This window comes from Pinus tabuliformis, chromosome 2_1 (assembly GCF_031772625.1).
Source record: "Pinus tabuliformis cultivar Carrire ecotype Pingquan chromosome 2_1, CPIR1, whole genome shotgun sequence".
In the NCBI taxonomy this organism is placed as follows: Eukaryota; Viridiplantae; Streptophyta; class Pinopsida; order Pinales; family Pinaceae; genus Pinus; species Pinus tabuliformis.
The window spans coordinates 857423556-857430211 of NC_142299.1; the positions used below are offsets into that span (position 1 = coordinate 857423556).

General features: G+C 37.4%; 1 pseudogene; it reads left to right on the forward strand.

Moving 5' to 3' along the window:
- Positions 1 to 3859: 3859 nt before the first annotated feature.
- Positions 3860 to 4915, forward strand: LOC149203381 (uncharacterized; annotated as a pseudogene).
- Positions 4916 to 6656: the final 1741 nt, after the last annotated feature.

A 6656-nucleotide genomic window follows, 5' to 3' on the forward strand; every position in this document is an offset into this window, starting at 1 on the left:
TACTACAAAGAAAGGTAGATACACCTCGTATGCCAGGATTTGTGTCTACATGAACCTAGCAAAGCCCATCCCCGACACTATAGAGCTTGAATACCACGAAGAGATATGGCAGCAAAGCATAGACTATGAACATATTCCGTTTAGGTGTCGTAGATGCCATACCCATGGCCATCTAGGAAAGGAATGCCCAATAACCTGGGAGGAAGAAGAAATCATAGGATCCCAAGGAAACCAGAGAGAGTCGGATCAGGAGGAATTCCAAGAGGTGAGAAACAAAAAGAAAGCCAATAAGGAAAGCCCCCAGAAAGATAGGAAAGGCAAACAACCTGACACAGCGAAACCAAACAGTTTCGCTATACTGCAGGTAGAAGAGGATGAGGAAGATCAGTACATGGAACATCAGGAGGATAAAGGCTCAGACTGTAGTGAAACTAGTGAAAGGATCCTAGCTAAAAGAAAGGCCCGGAGTGAGACACAAGAACAGGAGAAGGAAACAGAGGAACAAACGGATCAGATGGAGACAGACCAGGAGTCCAGTAGGGAGGAACTAAGTGAGGAAGAGGAAGTGTTGGAAAATCTGCTGCATGAATGGAAGAACCTGGATGAGAGGTTTATCCCTGAAGATCAAAAGAAGTTGTATATTGAAACCTTCCAATAATACAAAACCAAATTAGAAAAAGGCAAAGCCCGAACAGCAGAAAACCAAGAGACTCAAAAAGAAACCAGATTAGATCAGACAGGTCAAAATAAGGGGGGAAAAAAAGAGGAAGAAGAAACATCAAGGAAACCATACAACTCATGGGAGAAACCCTAGTCAATACTGGAAAAGTAGTCCCACTATTAGCGGTGTTCCAAACCCTCTCTCAAGTTAATCAATGATTTTGACCTCATGGAATATCAGAGGCTTAAATAGTAAAGGAAAACAGAAAAATCTTGAAGCACGACTCAAACAAGACAAACCTCAAATCATGCTTCTCCAAGAATCCAAAATCCCAGGACAGAAAATGGAGGAAATCCTAAATAAACTAAAACCAAGATACGAACATGTCACTATAGACCCCAAAGGCAGTGCAGGAGTAATAGCTATCCTCTGGAACCCAGTTGAAGTCCTCGCTAACTGGTGGATAGGAATGCCAAGAATCCTCACCGAGTAGTTCAGACTAATAGGACAAAGTGAATGGGTTGCAATCTCAGCTGTATATGGGCCCCACATCTGAGCAGACAGAGACCTGTTCCTCACTCCGCTGACTAAGCTCCGAAGTTTACACCAGGAACAGAGATGGATCTAGGCTGGAGACTTCAACTTAATTTCTTCTCGAGAAGAGAAAAAGGATGGAATAAGTAGGGAAGACGCAGAAATGGAAAAATCCAGAGAAGTGCAGACAGAATTAAGAGTAGTGGATATCCCAACCATCAACGGAAAATTCACATGGAACAATAGAAGAGGTGGTTCCAAATAGATTGCTTCAAGACTGGACAGATTCCTCATCTCAGAACACATAATTGAGCTAGATATCTTCTATGAAGCCTCTATCATACCCTCAGCAGGGTCGGATCACTAGCTAATAAAGCTGGAAATAGCCTTAAATAATTAGAGCAAAAGGAGACCCTTCTGGTTCGAGTCCTTTTGGCTCTGAGCCCCTGACTTCCTAGAAAAAGTAAGAGGCTGGTGGCAGGACAAAAAAAGTGGAAAGGAGGGCCTCAACAAAATGTGCTCATTTCATCAAAGGCTCAAAGAAATTAAAAGAAAAATTACAAAGTGGAACAAGGAAGAATTTGGCAATATCCGGCAGGAGCAGGGCAAACTCCAAGCCAGAATGGAAAGAATCCAACAACAAATCATCTTGGAAGGGCAAAGTCAGGCTCTAGCAGAGGAGGAAGGTAGAGTAATCACCCAATTAGAGGAAAGGAGAAAAGAGGAGGAAATCCTGTGGAAACAAAAATCCTGAATCCAATGGCTCAAAGAAGGAGACAAAAACTCCAAATTCTTCCACAAAGCCATGATAAATCACCACCAACACAACAAAATTTTCTCCTTGAAAGACAAGGAAGGAAACAGAGTGACTCAGCAAGATGAAATTGAACATCTTTTGGTGGAGCATTTCAAAGGTATTCTCCCTGAACCTAATATCAACAGAGCTAAGGACATAGACAAAATCAGCCACCATATTCCCAAGAAAGTCTCTAGAGATCAAAACTTGGCCCTTCTTCGGATAATCTCCAAGGATGGACTGGAGGAAGCAATAAACAAAATGGCTAAAAATAAGGCCCCAGGACCTGATGGCTTCACCATAGAATTATATCAGGCCACTTGGAGCTTCACGTGAAATGATCTACTTGATCTAGTGGAGGAATCCAGATGCTCCAAACGCATGCACCAAGGTTTGAATACCACCTTCCTGGAGTTAATTCCAAAGTCTGGCCGATCAGATGAACCGTAGGGTTTCAGGCACATCTCCCTATGTAATGTGGTTTACAAAATTCTTGCAACTATCATTGTCAATAGGCTTAAGCCTATCTTGCCGGATCTCATTGCCCCAGAGAAAACTAGCTTTATCTAAGGAAAGCAGATCACTGATGGAATTATAGTTGCCCAGGAAGTGATCCATTCCCTGAAAAGCTCTCGAGCCCCAGGCATGCTTATCAAACTGGATCTGGCCAAGGCATTTGACAGGCTAAGCTGGACCTATATGGAAGGTATCCTAAAAGCCTATGGATTTGATCAACGATGGATAAAATGGATCCTATCTATGGTTAGCTCCCCCGTCTTGTCAATTCTCCTAAACAACTCCCCCTCTGAAGCTTTCACTCCATCCCGTGGGCTAAGGCAGGGCGACCCCCTGTCTCCTTTCCTCTTCATCCTGGCTGCAGATGGCCTAGGCAGACTAGTTAAGGCTTAGGTTTCCAAGGAGCAGATAAAAGGCCTACGCATCTGCAGAGAAGATATTACGATCTCCCACCAACAATTTTTGGATGATGTAATGCTTTACGGTCAGGCCGACCTAAAGGAGGCCCAAAGAATTATCAAATCCCTATCTCAATTTAATATAGCCTCCAGGATGGAAATTAATAAAGATAAATCGGAAGTGTTCTTCTTTAACACCTCCTTGGCAGTCCAAAGGTTCCTGTCTCGCACTCTAGGCTTCAACAGAGGATCCTTCCCCTCCAAATACCTGGGAATAATGTTACATGAGCACCAATTCCAGTCGGCCAACTGGAATTTGCTAATCAAGAAAATCTGCCATAAAATGGAGAACTGGACCCACCGCTCACTAAATGCCCCAAGTCGGGTAACCTTATTGAAATATGTTTTGCAGGCCATCCCAAATTACCAACTCTCATGCTAAGCAATTCCTAAAGCTGCGAGCCAAAAGCTGGTCTCACTGTTCAAAAATTTCCTTTCACAAGGGACTAGCAAAACTAGAAAGTGGGCCCTTATCTCATGGGAGTGGCTCTACTGGCACCCTAAAGATGGCGGCCTTGGACTTCACGACCCCTTCGTCCTCAATCAAGTAATGGGCACGAAGCTCTGGTGGCGGTGGCTTCAGGGGGTTCTTTACAATTGTGATCTGATATATATGTGAGATCGTTTTGAGTTTTATTGATACCAACCACAACCTCGTAGGGAGTTTCATTGACACATGATCTGAAATTGTTTAAACCACCTGAAAGTGTGTAGGGCATATTTTGATCGTTCGTTTCAACGTAAAATTGAACTGTTCAATCTCAATCTCAATCTCGTAGGGAGTACTTATGATCGTTCGTTTCAAACATAAAACTGTGCAATCTCGATCTCATAGGGCAATCTGGTAGGGCAAAAACTGTGAAATCTCGATCTTGTAGGGCAGGGCAGGGCGTGATGGCATCAAGAGACGCAGAGAGGAGGATGATCCAAGAGTCTACAGGAGAGGGAGATGGAGAGGGCACCAGTAGTCAAGTTGTGGCACCATGCACTAATTCCACCAAGAATAAGAGGTTCGAAATTAAGAAATGGAATGTTGTTGCACTCTGGGCATGGGGTATTATGTGCTTCCAACCTTACTTGTTGCATTTATTTATTTATTCAAAACAAAGTCGTTTTACACTAGTCTTCAAACTATCTCTCAGACAAGAATCCTTCTCACTAAAAATATCCAATTTAACTTGAATGATTTACTATTTTATTCTAACACAATTTTAATCTCATCATTTCTGCATGCAGACATCCAGGTCGATAATTGTGCAATTTGCAGAAACCACATTATGGATCTCTGTATGTGCTATTTATTTATATAATTTAATGGTAGAAAATTGAGAAGATGGATTGTTTTCCAGAGATTTTTTAATCAGTTTGACTAAATCATTTGAAATTTCAAAATAATATTATTATTTTTGTTTTTGTACATATAGGTATAGAGTGTCAGGCAAATCAAGGAACTGAAACCACTGAAGAATGCAGTGTTGCATGGGGTATATTATTATTATTATTATTATTATTATTATTATTATTATTATTATTATTATTATTATTATTATTATTATTATTATTCGCTTAAGCTCTAGGTTATCAAAGTTTTATATGTTTTTCTTTGACATTTGAAACAGGAGCCTATAATCATGCCTCTCATTTTCACTGCATAAGCCGGTGGCTTAAGACAAGACAAGTCTGCCCATTAGGTATGTATTCTAAACCTCCCTCTTGTGCAATTAATCTTTAGGGCTGCATTTTAGTAGAGTGAAATTATTTTGAAATGGAAACATGAATCTTTTTAAGGAAAATTATGGTTAGTTTTTTTTTCTGTTCACTTTATCTTTGGTTGGACAATGAGAGAGGAAGTTTACTTTGAAGATTCATTTGAATTTTTATTTTACACCTTACTATGTATATATTGCCGTAGATAATAGTGAGTGGGAGTTCTAGAAATATGGACATTAGAGCTGTGATCACTACCAGTGTCTTATTTTTTTCTTTCTAAATTCATTTGTATAATGTTGTTGGTTTGTAAATCAAATATATAGTTGGTTGGTTTGTTTGTTTTCATAATTTAAAGTTTTCTTATTAATAATGTGACGTATTTTTGGAAAATGATTTATTATAAAAAACAATTTACAATGTAACATGCAGTATATTCACTAGCTTTGTTAAATTCATGTGTGCATGAGGTATTCTTGTTCCTTGATATTCCATTTTTTTTATGAAATTCTTTCATTTTCACAAAACTGAGAAATTGCATTGCATTTTATATTAATGTCTTATTCACTATTTCTCTAGCATTTTATATTAATGTCTTATTCACTATTTCTCTAGCTTCGATACATTGATGTGTGCATGGAGTATTCTTTCTCCTTGATATTCCATGTCTTTTATGAAATTCTTTCATTTTCGTGAAACACTCCATCATCTTCTTTCTTCAACATTCTTATTCTATTCTCTATATGATTATTTACATGAGCCTTAAATTCTTTAAATTTTTTAATGACATATTTCTTTTGGAGAGAAAAAATCCATATGAATATTGAGAAATCACCTCTCAATATAAAATAATATATTCACATAATGTTACTCTGTTGTGTTTAGAAAACATGAAATATTAATAGAACTCGAAATCTAGAGTGACATCAAGAATACCTTCAACCATACCCTCAGCATATAATGTTTCAAGGTCCTTATTCTATATGCCTTGGTATTTGATTCCACATCATTTTTCTTCTGTTAAATTTATCTTTGGTTGGACAACGAGAGAGGATGTTTACTTTTAAGATTCATTTGAACTTTTATTTTACACCTTACTATGTATATGATGTTGCAGATAATAGTGAGTGGGAGTTCTAGAAATATGGACATCAGAGTTGTCATCACTACCAGTCTTCTTTCTAAATTCATTTGTATAATGTTGTTGGTTTGTTTATCAAATATATAATTGGTTGGCTTGTTTACTTTTGTAATTTAAAGTTTTCTTACTAATAATGTGATGTATTTTTGGGAAATGATTTATTATAAAAAACACTTTACAATGTAACATGTAGTATGCATTTTTTTCTTTTCTCTACAATTTATGTCTTAACCCAACACATTGATAAATCTCCTTGCATTTTATATTAATGCTTATTCACTATTTCTCTAGCTCCCTTACATTACATTGAAATGTGTATGGGGCATTCTTTTTCCTTGATATCCATGTTTTTATGAATTTCTTTCATTTTCGTGAAACGCTCCATCATCTTCTTTCTTCAACATTCTTATTGTATTCTCTATATGATTATTTACATGAGCCTTAAATTCTTTAAATTTATTAATGACATATTTATTTTGGAGAGAAAAAATCCATATGAATCTTGAGAAAGCACCTCTCAATATAAAATATATTCACATAATGTTACTCTGTTGTGTTTAGAAAACATGAAATATTAATATAACTTGAAATCTAGAGTGACATCAATAATACCTTCAACCATACCCTCAACATATAATGTTTCAAGGTCATTATTCTATATGCCCTGATATTTGATGTCACATCATTGTCCTTGCTCTAAACATAATGGGGCATCTATATGATTCATTTCGACCCTTGGGTATTTCTCATACTACAACCTTAGAAGCAATCAACATTCAATTATAAGAATTGAAGCAATCAATATTTTTTTTCATTCTAAATTCATTTCTATAATGTTGTTGG